Source organism: Balaenoptera physalus, assembly GCF_965194825.1.
Source record: "Balaenoptera physalus genome assembly, chromosome: 6".
In the NCBI taxonomy this organism is placed as follows: domain Eukaryota; kingdom Metazoa; phylum Chordata; class Mammalia; order Artiodactyla; family Balaenopteridae; genus Balaenoptera; species Balaenoptera physalus.
The window spans coordinates 103,520,833-103,536,222 of record NC_138885.1 but is presented as its reverse complement, the minus strand read 5'-3'; the positions used below and the strand labels follow the sequence as shown (position 1 = coordinate 103,536,222).

Below are 15,390 nucleotides of genomic sequence, written 5' to 3'. Positions count from 1 at the left end.
GTGCTCTAAAGACACTGGTCTTTAAGAATGGAAAAAGTCCTCTTAGTAGAGTAACCTAGCCATATCTAGAATCAATTCTTTCTTTGAAAATCTGTATCTAAAATTTCACCGTATTTGTTGCTTCTGGTAGTACCATCACTTCTCATTTGATGATACCTAATCAAGTTGTACGCCTGATTGTTGCTAATTGTGCATTTTGGGGGTAATAGTTTAGGTGTTTTAAATTTGAAGTAAACTTAAAATAAAATTATCACTTACAAGCATTTGACATGTTGCTATATCGTTCTAGTTGATTAATTCAACAAATATTTGTAGGCTATCTTTTATGTGTCAGGCACAGTAAGGTGAATCCAAAGGTGAATAGTACACTATTTTTGTCCTCCTGTAGCTCGTGCTCTGGTTTGAAAGAGACATCTGAACAGGGCATTATACTATGATAAGCTCAGTGTTCTTATTATTATGGGGAGTGAGGGGTGGTACTAGTTTGAGAAGACTTCCTGGAGGGAGATGATGCTTAAGCTGAGACTTATTAAATGAATAGGATTTAGGAGAGAAGCAGGAGGCTTGTTCACCAAACAAACCCACAGCGGGAGCTGAGAAAGAATATGATATGTTCTGGGAAATACAAACAGATTGGTATTTCTGGAGTGCAAAGTTGGAGTCTTGGAATTTGAAGCCAGAGATGACTCTGGAGAATTAACCAGGGCGAGATAATGGTATATCTTTTATAAGAGGAAACTTGGATTTCATTTTCAAGGGAGCACAGGGTTTTAACAAAGAAGATTACTTCAGTTTTGTTTATTGACCTGGATCATACCAGCTACAATAGGAGTAAAATGATTGTGGCCGGGGAACACTCCAGGGGCAGGGGGTTCTTTAACAGGCTGTTGCAACGACAGAGTGAAAAGTCATGAGAGCTAGTGGTAGTGAAGATAATAAGGAAGAGAAGGATTTGGGATATAATAGCTTAAAGTGGACAGGACTTGGATAGTAGGGTTAAGGAGAGGAGAAAGTTCATGATGATGATATCTAGATTGTTGGATAGAGGCAATAGGTTCCATCAGGGAAGATAGGAAATCCTGGAGCAGGTTTCCAGGAAAAGATTTAGTTTAGTTTAATTCTGTATACAGAGAGTTTGAAGCACCTGTGGAATTTGGGAGAGGCTAGTAATCAGGCAGGAGGATAGTTTAGACTAAGTGTGAATTTTCCTAATTAGTGAAATCTAATATGTAGCTTGTGGTTTTGTTACTTTCCCTCCTGTATTACTTTAACAATAGTTTAGTATTTCTTTAAAAAGTTCTTCCCTAAGTAATTCTCAGCATTTGATCAGTGACCATATTTCCCCAACTGCCCCCATTGAATCAAAATTCTATATGGAAATGTACGATCACAGGTTTTAATGAGCTCTTTTTGCTTAATGGAGTCCTTTTATGCTAGTCTCAGAAGTTGGATTAGTTGATGTGATTGACTCACTGATTTTTAAACAAAACATGCTAGCCCTCTCCTTAAAATTTTGTGATCTATTTAATATCATAATTTTGATGGTTACATATTTTAAAAAAATCATATGCCATACACTCCAAGGCCTCTACTGTAATGATTTGTCTTTATTCTGTAACCTATTTCTCATCTATAAATACATAGCTTAAAACATATGAGGAATCATTTGTTAACTAAGTACTAGCCAGTTCTGCTACATTAATAGCCAAAGAATTTAATGATTTTATGCAGAGCCTTTTTGAAAACTTTGAGATAAATATACAACATGATATATATCATTTGGAAATTATTTGGTACATAATTTTTTTTTAAGTTTATAATATTGTGCCCCTTGGGATAAAATAATGTAAGGGGAAAAGTGTGGTATAGAAAACATCTTAATCTATTTCCTCAAAACATATATTATAGAACTCTATCTTAGAAATTAAGCCCTGATTACCCAAGACACCATGAAATTTCAAATGAATGTTAATGATGAAAATAACTTCATCTGAGATTTCCTGTATGTGGAGATTCAGAACTTGCTGTGGAGATATTTTTATCTTTTAATCACTGATCCAGCAAACATTTATTAAGCATTTTCTTTGTGTGATGCACTGCTGATGCTGGGGCACAAAAAATGTGTTAGGGCTTTTTTTTGGAATGGATGTTATCTTTCAAGGTCCAAGTGAATTCATATTTTATTTGAGATATTAATAATCCCATTGCATTTAGAAGCAAATAAGTGTGTTGTGCTCACCATAGTTTATATCCATTGTAGAGAAATGAACTGCTTCTCACCTTTTACCTCTGAGAATTCTTCAAAAGTGTATAAATTTGAAGACACACAATGAAACAGAGACAAAAATACAGCCAGCTTCTAAAATAGGTTCCCACAGGAGAACATTTCTCCAAGAAATTTTTTAGAATGTAGGATTTTGTTCTCAGCCTTGTAAGTTCTGAAACTTGATTGGCAGCATGCATAGAGTGGTCCCGTATCTCAAGGTTGACTCGCATTAAACAAGTTTACAAAATTGATGTTTAAAATTGGAATACCAATTTATGTCTGTACTTTCATTAAAAATAAAACAAACAAACAAAACCTGAACCAACTAACATAGGATCTGGATCACCTCAGTTGGCTTGACCAGATCTTTTTTTGTGTGTGTACTGACCTATATGGGTAAAGCAACAAAGGTCGTTTGGTTAGCAAGGAATCCAAACAAAGGGAGTTAGTTACATAATTCAAATGTTTAATGGCATCAGACTAAGAGACCCTAATATGTTCAGCATCACAATAGAAATAGCAGTGCCATTTGCATCAGTATGGTTGAAGTCTTTTGTCCAATTCCTTCTTCCCTGAATGGACATGAATTTAGATTCCCTAGATATAGCCTCAGCCAAAATACTTCTGAGAGTCATTTTTTTTTCTTGGCTTCCTTGGCTAAATCCCGCAGATTCAGTTTTTAACTTATACATGTAATCAGGTTATAACCAATTCTTGTCAGCCTAGGATCTGTTCATTTTCTTTAATGTAATTTTACATTTCTGCTTAGATTTGTTAAATGTTGATTTTATAGCCTAACTCTATGAAAGCTATCTTATAATACCTATAAAGGACACCCCAACTACTATTACCATAAATTCAAACTTCCATTCACAGAAATGTTGATGGGTGATGTGGCCAGCAGTTTAAGAGGTCTTAGTATCTATTTTAGATGAAGATGGAAAATAGCACTGCCACCTGAGAAAGGCACCTTACGTTAGCTGGGGATCTAGGAGAGCTTCTAATTAATAGGTCAGGAGGAATAAACATCACACTAGTTTCATGAAATCTCTGAAGTAGTCCGGCCACAGCAAATGAGATTTTATAGAAAAGTATAGTATTTTAGGTTAGTTAATAGGGAAGGCTATCTTAATTACTGAGTGTGAATTTAAGAATATTTTTTCAAAGCACACAGCTTTATTTTGGGGCCACATGTTGATTATAAAGAAATTAATTAGAGATTTTCCAGATGTGAATCTTTGAAGAAAATGGCTATGCCTTATCTATTGGGTTGGCCAAAAAGTTCGGGTTTTTCCGTAAGATGTTACAGAATATTTCTTCATTCCCAGTATACGGTACCATACTGGGTCATTGTAGGAACCCAGTAATTATTTATTGAATTAAGGAACTGCTTGTGATTCACATATTGCGTATGTGTATTTAAATAATGTGTTTCTGATCTATTTGAGGAAATTTGGAAAGTTGATTTCTTAGATGTTGAAATAATTCTGAAATCCCATTTTACTTGTGATTTTCTTTGTTAGGGTATGTATTTATTTCAACCATGTCTCTGTCTCAAAAGGATTTTGTAATCTTCAGATCAGCCCCAAACAGATGATCTTCAAGATTCTAAACGTCTCTTCAGTTTTCTGATTCCATACTAACATAGTCAGTGGAATTCAAGTTAGTGTAAATGTTTCAGTGAATATGTTATAGTCATCATCATTGTCTTCATTACTAATATCTTTATATGACACATTTAGTGTTTACAGATTTCACGCCACATATAATTTTAAAATCAGTTTTTCTATCACTTATTTAAAACTGCATGTACAAAATGGAATGCTTCAATTAACTTTTCTTATGCTCTCCAGATATTTTGAGGAGCATATAATTAATCAGTGTAAAGTCACGTTCTAATAAATTAACATTCTGGTGTCTACACCTTTGACATTTTTGTCATTGCTCTCTTATTATCATGGAAGCTGTAGCTCTCCTTACACCTGATGGTGTCAACTTTACCTGCTACTTACTAAGACATCAGTATGCAGGGCTTGGCCATATTTTGAAGTGCTGGGAAGCTACATTGCTCTGTTTCTGTTGAATTAACTAAGAATTTCTGGCTGAGTTCTAAAGAGGAATTATTCCTTCTGCAGCTATATAAAACATTTCCTGTTATGTCATTTTCATGAAGAACCTTGTTGTTTTGTATTTGTTGTTCAAAACAAACATTTTAGCAAGTAGTATTTACGTATGGAAATATATTTCTTTTGTAAGACATGTCTTTCAAGCCTTTTAATCAGATTTATGTCAGTAACTTTATTATCCAGATGGTCTGAGGTAGATTGCATTATTTTCATTACATTTGTTACCTTCTTGATAGAAAAGTAGCATTTGTATACCTTTTCGAGCTGAAGATTTATGTTTAACTCCTGATTGAAGTAGGTTCATTTATTTTTACTAGAAATGATTGCTTAGATTATTCATATATCACTTAGAGCTTGGAAATTGGGCTGTTTAAGAATTTTTAGGTATTGAAAATAGGTGAGTAGTACTTATCATTTTTAGACACTGTTTTAAAATTATAAGTACTTTAAAAACACTGATTCTAACATAGTATTTTGAAATATAAAACAAATTCTATTATATTGCTGAATGTTGCAAAATATTTGAAAGTGGTAATAGATTTTGTTTGAACATAATTGAGAACTAGAAAAAGAAATATGAGATATTTTTCTGTAAGTCTGCTGTTTTTTACTCAAAATATGAATTACACACTGCCATCTGTCTGAACTATGACAAATTAATGACCTAATTACAGTTTTTGGATTCAGTTTTAACAAAAAGAAACACTCCTGCTCCCCAAGAAAACATAATTTAAAATAAACTATTTTTACATATATTGTGCTAACAATAAGGCTATCTTTTGATGAATTTGAGTAGTTTTAGTTGGTCCCACAGTTTGAGTACAATACATGGTAACAAATTTAAAGATCTGTTATTTTTTAAGCAAATCAGAGAAATTATAGTTAACTAAACAATTGCTTTCATACAACTGTATGTGCAAGAGTGTGCCATTTATGTTTCAAAAGTGTGTGTGTGTGTGTGTGTGTGTGTGTGTGTGAGTGAAAGCAAAGAATAAGGAAGGAAAGAAGGAAGGAAAGACCAGACTATTGGTAGTGTTCACTTTGGCTTATGTGAAGGTAAATAGGGTGTTTTATCATTTATTCTAAATAGTTCTGCATTATTTGGATCTTTTATAAAAGATCTTTTACTTGTATAATTAAAAAAAAAAAAAACGAATTCAGTCAACCATCTTCTCAAAGCACGGAGCTGTTTTGTAAGAGAGACAATGATATCTCTGATAAGAAAGGTCTAACCTTGAAATTTCAGTGATATAGTAGACTCATGAAATTGGACTACTGCCGTTGATGATAAATACTGACGTCAGGGGTATTCTCGTATACAAATGCTGTCAACAGACTCATTGAATATTATTTTAAATTTATTCTGAATATAAGGTATTTTCTTAATGGCTGTAATACAGTGGAATTTCCAAATAAATTTACATACTCTGGAAATTTTTTTGAGTGATATTGATTTATAGCATGAGATGCTGTAAAGTAAATAATGTTCATATAAGTGTACTTCTGGCAATGGTAAGGAGACATGTAGCATTACGATGCCGAAAGAAATCTGAGTAGAATAAGTTAAAACTTATCCTTAGGTTTTCCGTTCTACCTTGTATATGATAGTAAAGTTTACTTTTTTAAAAGACCCTTAGTCTCTTTTTCATGTTCATCAATTTAAAATTCCATTGAATGTTTCTTATTGAAAGGAAAGAGTAGAGGTATGGAGTATAGAGAACAGAGAAGAGAGCTAGCTCAAGAAGAGAGAACACAAATGGCAAATCCAGAAGTGAGGGATAAGCCACAGAACCCACTTGAGTTAGCAGATCTACTGGAGAGAGGTATAGGCAAATGAAAAATAGGATCTTTCCCTTCCTTTTTTCTTCTTTCAGAAAGCATAAATAAATATCTGAATTTATAAGTTAATTAAAGAAGTTACCTCCTGCTTGAGTGATGAAGAATGTGGCCATAAGATTAAAGTGGTTTCTGGTAGAAGATAAATGATAAATATTGATAGTCAATAGAAAGAAGTGTACTTTTTCAGATATCTGAAAACCAGGGAGTGAAAGATGGGGGTTGACTGGTTAGAAGAACTGGAGTCCTAAGGGTTTCAGCCTAGAAAGATTGGAAGATTGAAGCAGTAGAAGTCGGTAGTACCTCAAATAGATTGTTTGATGTCATAACCCAGTGGTGTTACTGATGGCCATCTTGGACTCATCTATTGCTTTTATCTTTTGCAAAAGTGACTGAAATATGTGCTGTGTCTGAGAGGTATCCTAATTGGTTGTGTTCCTAAATTATAACAGATGCAGTCAACTTTGGTCTTGTCCCTCAATTGCCTTTTTACTTCATTTCAGTGGGAAAGGCCGTTGGGGAGTTAGGGAGACCATAAGCCTGCCAGAAACAGTAAGAACTTTCTCTGCTTTCTTTCTTTTCTTTTTTTTTTCCCTCATGGGAGGCGGCAATGAAGAAGGAACTTGATATTGAGCAGATGAGATGGGGTTTTGCATCCAGTTTTCGTTCTCTGATCTCTTGTTTTTCCATTTTCCTCCTGAAGTATCTAAGACACAAGCACTGAGTGTTTCAAAAGACTTTCTTCAGATCATACCCTGTCAGAGATTTAGAATTCCCAGGTTGGCTGTTACCTACTGGAATACTCTTCTAAAATTAACCTTGTGATAATACTGCAGTAAAAATTTATCAGACGTGAGATGAAGTTTACACATGTATTATTGTTGAAGGGAAGGTTTGCTAAGCCCATAAATAATAAAAACAAGATCAGGGTATATGTTTAACTGGCTTAAGAAAAAACAGTTTTTAAGCCTATTAAAAGTCATATATTTTATTTGTAAAATATTTTAGACTATTTGAAATGCTTTCACATCTAACATACAATGTGCTCATTAAAACTTGATCTTAATATTTATTTAAGCAGTCTCAGAGGAATCTATTCTTCCTGGCATTACTTAAGCCTTTTATTTGTTACTAGAAAATAATAAACATATATTTTTAAAAAATACAGAACTGAATGAATTTTCCTCTTCCCCTCCCTGTGTGGTAAAAAAAAGTGAGCCCTGATATATATCAAATGTGAGACCTCTAGACAGATATTTCATCTCTTAGAATCTCAGTTTGTAAAACAGGGATATTAATAATCTGCTTTGTCAGAGGAGTGGCAAGCGTTAGAAATAATATATGTAAAGGCTCCAGAATGGTGACTGGCATGGAGTAAGTTAACCAGAATGGTAGCTATTATTTTATTGTTAGATAAAAAGAGTATGAGAAAAAACTTGAATCAAATAACCAAGAAAAAGATCCCACATACATGTTGTATCAACTAGTCTTCTAGAAAGGATATGCTTTTAGTCTGCTTTTAATCAACAACAATTAAAAAAAGTAGTCCAAAGCGTTGCTGATAAAACTCAAGATATATGCATCACTGAGTGGATATTTTTGCTCTTCATGTGTCTGAGTGCTGTCAGATCGTCCTTGTTTGAAAAGAAATGTGTGTGCAGATATGAAGCAATTATTAATTCTGTTGTATTCAAATCAATTACTAAAGAAATGAAACTAAAATTACCTAATTAATGCGAATCACAAATAAACCTGCTCTGTTTGTGAGGGATGTAATTGAAATGGTAATTATGCGGTAGGAATGCAAGTCATTTGAAGATGGCAGTTCAGAAGACGTGTTTGGTGGCAGGATTTGACTGCACAGTGTGCCTCCCTCCTGACCTGGCCCAGAGAGGGGTCTTGTTTGCTTATTTACTAGATATGTTGGTGAGTGAATTCCCAGTATGGTTCTGAAATTCCATGAATTTCCATACTCATGGAGCTGTGTGTCCTACATCATTACCCATCTCTCTGTTGCATATCTGGAATTCTCAGAACTATATATCAGTCCCCAGTAATGTCCATTTTTTTCCTCTGTGAACAATCAAGAAGAAAAGTGGATATTCTTTTAAAAAGATTTTATAGCAGAGTACATAATAAACAGACTACTCATAGGTCATTTGGTTAAAAGATGCAGAAATCTTTGTAAATCCCAATGAGATCATTTAAAGTTACCCATTTTGCTTTTCATGTCTGAAGTGTAACTTTTCCTGGGTCTGGGTTACTATGAGCATAGTGTCAGTGTGCAATCAGTCCTTAAAACCAAATGATCCTTTTTATCCAGGAATAGTTTCCTCTCTAAAAACTAGGAAGCCTTTATCACTTCCTATCTTGTTTTACCATTACTCCATTGCTTGTGTACATCTTATCGCCCCTGTAAGACTGGAATCTCCTTGAGCGCAGGGAAAATGACTATAATCTCTACAGCCTGAGGGTAGCCGTCAGAGCCTGACTTCAGTGCTGATCAGACTTGGGTTTATGACTTGGGCTGTGCTATGTGTTAATCTCCAATTCCTCCTTTGTCAAAGGAGGCAAAGTTAGTACTTGTCTCTCGGGGTTGTTGTGAGGATTAATAAAACACTTCAGTAAAGCTTCTATCACAGTGCCTAACACATTTCAAGAAATATTAGTTTCTCTTTTCCACAGAAGTTAGCTAGCATGTTGCCTTACACGTATGTCTCTCAATCAAGAAGGCTGCCTATTAATTTTTAACTACATTATGAGTTAATATGAATTGCTTATTTGGCTAGACACCTTAGAGATGTAACTCAGTTATTTCTATAAGTTATTAGTCAGATTAACCCCACAGGTTTGGTCACTTCAGCACTGTGTGTCCTAAGGGTACATCACCCAGCTAGTCTTTTTACCCACAAGGCAGTTTTAAAATAAATGGTCTAAAGTTAACACTAGCTTAGGCTCTTGAACTCTCTTAGCAACTCTCATTCAAGCAAAATACTGTGTTAGACTAAAAGCTTCAAGTTCTTAGAAGCCTCACATGACTTCATAAAATGCATCTTTTTAGGCCAATGTTGCTCTACAGTACAGACATAGATTTTATAAAGATTCTAAAAGATCTGTAGAGAATCTTTATATATATGTGTGTGTATATATATATATATATATATATATGTATATATATATATATATATATATATATAAATTCACCCCAAGACATTTTGGTTATTTGTTGTTAAGAAGAAGTGTGAAGTAAGAGAGATTGTTGAGAAAGTTTATAGTTTTAAAGTTATTATTATTCAATATCCTGTGATAAGCCATAATGGAAAAGAATTTTGGAAAGAATGTGTACGTGTGTGTTGATATACATATGTATATGTACACACATATATCTGAATCACTTTGCTGTACAGTAGAAATTAACACATTGTAAATCAACTATACTTCAATAAAAAAATAAAGTTATTATTATTATTTTGTCTAATGAAGGTTTCTAATTTCCATGATCCAAGATCTCTCAAATCATAACCTAGCCATTTAGTAGACACGCATGAAAATGGGAGTAATACTGCTGCTGTTTTTAGTGAACTCTTACCCAGTAGCTAAATCCCAATGATCATTTGAAAACCCATGAATCAAATGCCTCTTCCTTGAAACTGTACACATTTCTGCTTATGCTAGATTGTGAGGCCAGACCTTAATTTTCTTAGAGCAATCGTGATACTTATCACCTTTGTCCATGATATAATTGTTATAACAGTACCTAGGATCAGATACCCAACCTTTAGGAAAATTTTTTTTTTCCAGTTTTTATCTGAATCCTTTCTTGAAATAATTGATTAAATGTGTCTGAGCAATTTTAAAAGAGCAACCAATCGTTACCTAGTTTTACAGACATTTGTAATCATGCCTATAGCTACAAAAAAATCAGGCGGTGTATTTAATAGCTTGGAGAATGCCAAGTCTTCTCATTGTTTACATTGTAACATCTTCTTAGGAACTAATCATTTTATTGCTTCTCTACCTTTGGTTTTTCTTTTTCTTTTCTTTTTCCTTTCTTTATTGGTACAACAAAATTGTATGTTATTTGGAAGTTCATGAAATGTAGTTTGCTTGGTATAGGTTCTGTAAATTAAGCCTATAATATTTAACTGGCATATATTGGAAAGCAATGTACTTAATCCTAACTGAACTGAAAGTGCTTGTATCTCTATAGTAGCAATTTAATGATAACAGGTCATCTGCATTTTTATGCTGAAAAGAACCCTTTGTGGTAATCAATCTGTAATTTTCTGTTTGCCATCTTTTTCTTTATTGTGTGAGCGGGTTGGAGTTGAATTACTGTAAAATACTTCTGCTGCTAGCAAGTTGTTTTTAATCAATTAAAGTGCATTGTTACCTACTTGGGTGGCTCTTCAGGATGGTGGGGAACTTCAGCGCTCCCCCAAATGCTTGCTTTTCAAGTGTGGAGTTCTTGGATACATTTTGGATGCTGATATATTTTCAGAATCGTGTATCTGGATGGGCACACCTCTGGTGATTAAGGCCTATTAAGTTGTATTTACCACTTTATAATAAAGCCTTTTTTTGTTGTTGTTTTTTTTGCTTTAAAGTGCACTCATGCTTTGAATTTGGTGTTTTACTTCTTTGCTGCCCGTGAGAGACCCTGGGCTTGGTAATTAGTATTTATTTCCAAGTTTCTATTTTTACCATGTGTTTTGATTTTCTAGGTTACTGACTATTGAGATAAAGGAAATGGTCCAGTTAGTTGCAATCAGAAAGCTAGAAGCTTTTGATAGAAAAGTGAGAAAAATGTACTGCCCCTGTCTGAGAGAAAGAAACAGAGAGGGAGTGGCTTCATTAGAAGTGTCATAATCAGTGGCTGCCAATTACTCAGTGAACAGAAAACATCTGGTATTCACCTACATCTATTAGCAGCCCTTATGTTTCCATCTGCAGGTCATTGTCTCTTTCTCAGTTTTTTTTTTTTAGATACTGCGATGCTTTGACTTTCCAATCTGTATCTGGTACTGGTTCTTTCCTCAAACTCTACATCTAGTCCATCAGAAACAGTTGGCTCCACTTCGAAAATATATCTTTAAAAAAAATTTTTTTTTTAATTTATTATTTTTGGCTGCGTTGGGTCTTCGCTGCTGCGCGTGGGCGTTCTCTAGTTGCGGTGAGAGGGGGCTACTCTTCGTTGCAGTGCGTGGGCTTCTCATTGCAGTGGCTTCTCTTGTTGTGGAGCACGGGCTCTAGGGCTTCAGTAGTTGCAGTGCGTGGGATTAGTAGTTGTGGCTCACGGGCTCTAGGGTGCAGGCTCAGTAGTTGTGGCGCACGGGCTTCGTTGCTCCGCGGCATGTGGGATCTTCCCGGACCAGGGCTCAAACCCGTGTCCCCTGCATTGACAGGCAGATTCTTAACCACTGTGCCACCAGGGAAGTCCCCCAAAATATATCTTGAATTTACATAACGTTCACTCCTACATCTCTAGTCTGAGCTGCCATCATTGCCTAGTCTTCTAAACCTAAAATATTACAAAAATCTGTAGCTGGTCTTTCTGCCTCCATTCTTTTTCTTCTTTGCCCCATAATCCACCCAATAGTCAGACCTGCACTTTCTAAAACTGAAACCAGATAATAACCATCCATTGCTTTAAACACAAAACTCTTCTATTAAAAACAGAATAAAGTTGAAATTCCTTTCCGGAGTCTGCAGGATCCTATAGGACATGGCTCCCGCCTCTGTCTCTGAGTGCTCCTCCGTTCTTCTTCTTCCTCACTAAACTCTCAAAATATCTCCCCTCTTTCTTCTCCTTGGACAGGGCAAGTTCATTCCCATCTGAGGGTTTGGAACACTCTTCCTTCATAACTTTGAATGAAGCCTCCTTCTTTTCTGCTGTCACTCAACTCAACTGTTGCCCCTTTGGAGAGGCTTCTCCTGAGCACGCTAGATAAATAAGCCCCTCTCAGGCATTCTATGACATTACCCTATTCTATTTTGTTATACTTAATAGTATCTGAAATTATCTAGTTTATTTGTCTCTTCTCTCAACACACGCTTGAAGAACATTTGTCTTGGTCGCTGAGGTAACCCCAACGCTCAGAATTGGGCCAGGAACATAGTAGATGATAAATATGGGCTCAAGGTCTCACTAAATTACTGTCCTTTCCCTTCCATAAATAGAATTCTGCATGCGTGTGTTTATGTGTGTGTGTGTGCATGCATGCCGGTGCGTGCGCATGCACCAGTATGATAAACACAGTATTTTATACTGTAATATCTACTCCAAAGCCTGTATTTTAGAAATCTGCATATTGAGGCCCAAGGTCACATGGGGAAAGAGTAGAACAGTGATTTAAAACCTTGTGTTCTTGCTCTTGGCCTGGTGTTGCTTCCCTTACATAATTTGCTCTTTCCTTCTTTTCATTCATTTGTTCATTTGCTTCATTCACAATAAATATTGGGTACCTGTTTGCTCTGGAACATAGCAGTTTCTGTGGGTGCAGATGTTGTTATGCTTTGGGGTGGGGCCCAATGGAAGTGGTTAAGGTTTTCAAGTAACGTAGACCTGGGGTCAAGTCCTTGCTCTGCTCCTCACTTTAAGGTAAATGTAGGGAATTGCTGATATTTGATTGTTCTACTATGTGACCTTGGGAGTGTTTCTTGGATATTCTACACTCATTTCCTTCAGCTGTAAATAATAATACCTGTCAAAAGGTTTTAAGAAATAAATGCAGTAACTTACATAAAGCACTTAGCTCATTTGCTGGCACAATTAACTGTTATTCTTTGTAGATTATAAATATTTGCATATTATTTCTATATTTATTAGATATGGTTCCTAAGATATTACTTGAACTATAAGTAGTATCAACTCAGTCTAAAGTTATCTCTTGCCTTCTAGAGAATATGAGTATTTTTCTTACCTGATTGTTATAACGTTTAGAATATTCTTTTCCATTAAAAAGACAAACAAACAAGTTTGCCATCCACAAATTTCACTGTTTCACAAATCATTGTGGTGTTTCACAAATTTATTTTATTTTATTATGGTAACTTTATTTAGCTTTTCTCTTTGATTTTATATTACACTTAATAGTATTTTAATTATTATGGTTGATTATCATGATAATTTAGTAGTCTCTTAGTACTTAAGAAAGGGAATCCTTTATAAAAGCAATCAAATCTCATTTCTTTAGTTCCTAGGATGTTTTGGAAGTACATTTTTTAAAGTTAGTTAATTGGGTGGAAAAATTACATGTTATAATTTTCAGAAAAGAAAATTGATATACCTAACCAAAAATTCTGATAATATTCAATAGATTAGAAGCTAAAGAGAAAATGACAACAAGTATACCATTGATTGCAAATTACTTTTATTTAGGTAGGATTAACCGTCTTCATTCTATGACTATATGTGCATACTATAGATCAATAAGGTGTTCAGAATGGGATTAACTATCTGGAAGGAAGTGGTGTTATCTAAAACCTACAGCTGGAAAATACAAGAATTAGAAACTATTTGATTAATGCTGGATCACATAATTATCCAATGATTAAAGACTGCTTGGTGGAACTGACATAATGGGGTTTTCTTTTTGGAAAATAATATTTGAATTTTAATGGTGTTCCGCTTGGTATTTAGTAAAAATGCAATTCACTAAGAATACACTTAGGGTTTAGACAGAGACCTAACCTCTGTAGCTTGGTGGTTTGGCACTGCTGATGCAGATTTGGGGAGAGGTTTGAAATTAGGATGTAAAGTCAGAACAGCATGACTTCAGCTAATGTACTGTTTGCCCTTGACCCCTTCTCCACTACCTGCCAGTAATGATAGGCGTTTGACAAGTGTAAGTACCTAATGCCCATTTTATTTACAGTTTTCATAGCTAATGAATAATAAGAAAACGTCCACCAGGACCTGACTGTTTACCTCTCTAATAGCCATTTACAGATGGTGCATGTTGTGGCTGTCACAAAGCCATGTCCTATAATCACATTTGATGTAAGTAACTGCTCGCCATTCTGTATTGTGGTTGGAGCTGGAGAAATAGAAAACTGGTCATTTCCCGGCAGATAGCAGTAAGTTTCAATTCAGTCAGAATGCTGTATGTACTGTGATAGGTTTATAATTATTACCCAAAGATTGATGGTTTTTTGGTGAGTGTAAATTTGTGCAGCAGTAATCCATTAAGAAATCGATAATCATTCCATTCTGATGTGTAGTTCCTATTCACTGTTATAAATGTGTACTTGGAGCTGAAACCAGTGCCTTTTTTTTTTTTTTTTGAAATTGTAGTTGACGCTATTGGAAATGAGGGGATTATTATAACATTTTTTTCTTCAGTCCGATTCCTTTTTCTTTGCCTGTGTTCTCTTGCCCCATATGGCATACCTAATGAAAGGCTGCATATTTTCATACCATTTACAAAATTTATTTAGACCTTTATTTAATGTTTCGGTCTCCTTTTCTCCATCTTTTACTTAATTGTTTAATAATGGCAAGTCTAAGTTTAAAGTGCCTCAGTGTTTCTTTCTGTAATGTGGAGGTGATTTATTAGCAAATATACATGATCAGGAAAGTGTGGTAGTTTCTTCCCTTTAAAATAAAATTTTAACCTCAAAGCTATAATCTCATAAAAAGCAAACCTAACATTTATTTATTTACTCATACCTGTTAAGCACTGTGCTAGATGCTTTTGGCGGAAGCAAGGATTAAAACAACATTGACCTTGCTCTCAGACAAGCTTATATTTTAGAGAAAGGGAGGCCAAAATCAGCACAAATAACATAAGGATGTGAAGAAAGAAGAGAAGTGGTGGGGGAAATGTCAGCTCTGAAACCATCCATTACGTAAGTTCCGAACTGGAACTTTGGTGTTATGGTATGATAGTGCTGGGGATGATGGGGTGTGGGTAATGAGCTTCATCCCACAGGGGATGTGGCCAGTGTTACAAAATTCTGCCACGGTCTGGGACTGAAGAGCAGTCTAAATAAAGATTCTAAATAAAAGTGACATAGGGGCAGAGTAGAAAGTTAAAACAGTAGAGAAAGATATAAAATGAAAAGTAAAAGCCCCACTGCCCAGGTTGTCCCAGCCCTCCATTTCTCATGTTACTAATTTCTTCATTATCCTTCCATAATTTTTTGGTATATTCTAGCATG

The 15,390-nt window shown here is 35.0% G+C and overlaps 1 protein-coding gene across 17 annotated transcripts in view; it reads left to right on the top strand.

Annotated features, from left to right (window-relative positions):
- IKZF2 (IKAROS family zinc finger 2) overlaps positions 1-15,390 on the top strand; it is a 219,730-nt gene that overhangs the window by 53,231 nt on the left and 151,109 nt on the right. Inside the window, exon 2 of one of the 17 annotated variants that reach the window (XM_082467484.1) lies at positions 6,732-6,780. The exons of the other annotated variants lie outside the window; for them this stretch is intronic. The gene's annotated coding sequence lies outside the window, so the exon portion shown is untranslated. The remainder of the gene's footprint in view (positions 1-6,731; positions 6,781-15,390) is intronic. 17 annotated transcript variants of the gene reach the window in all.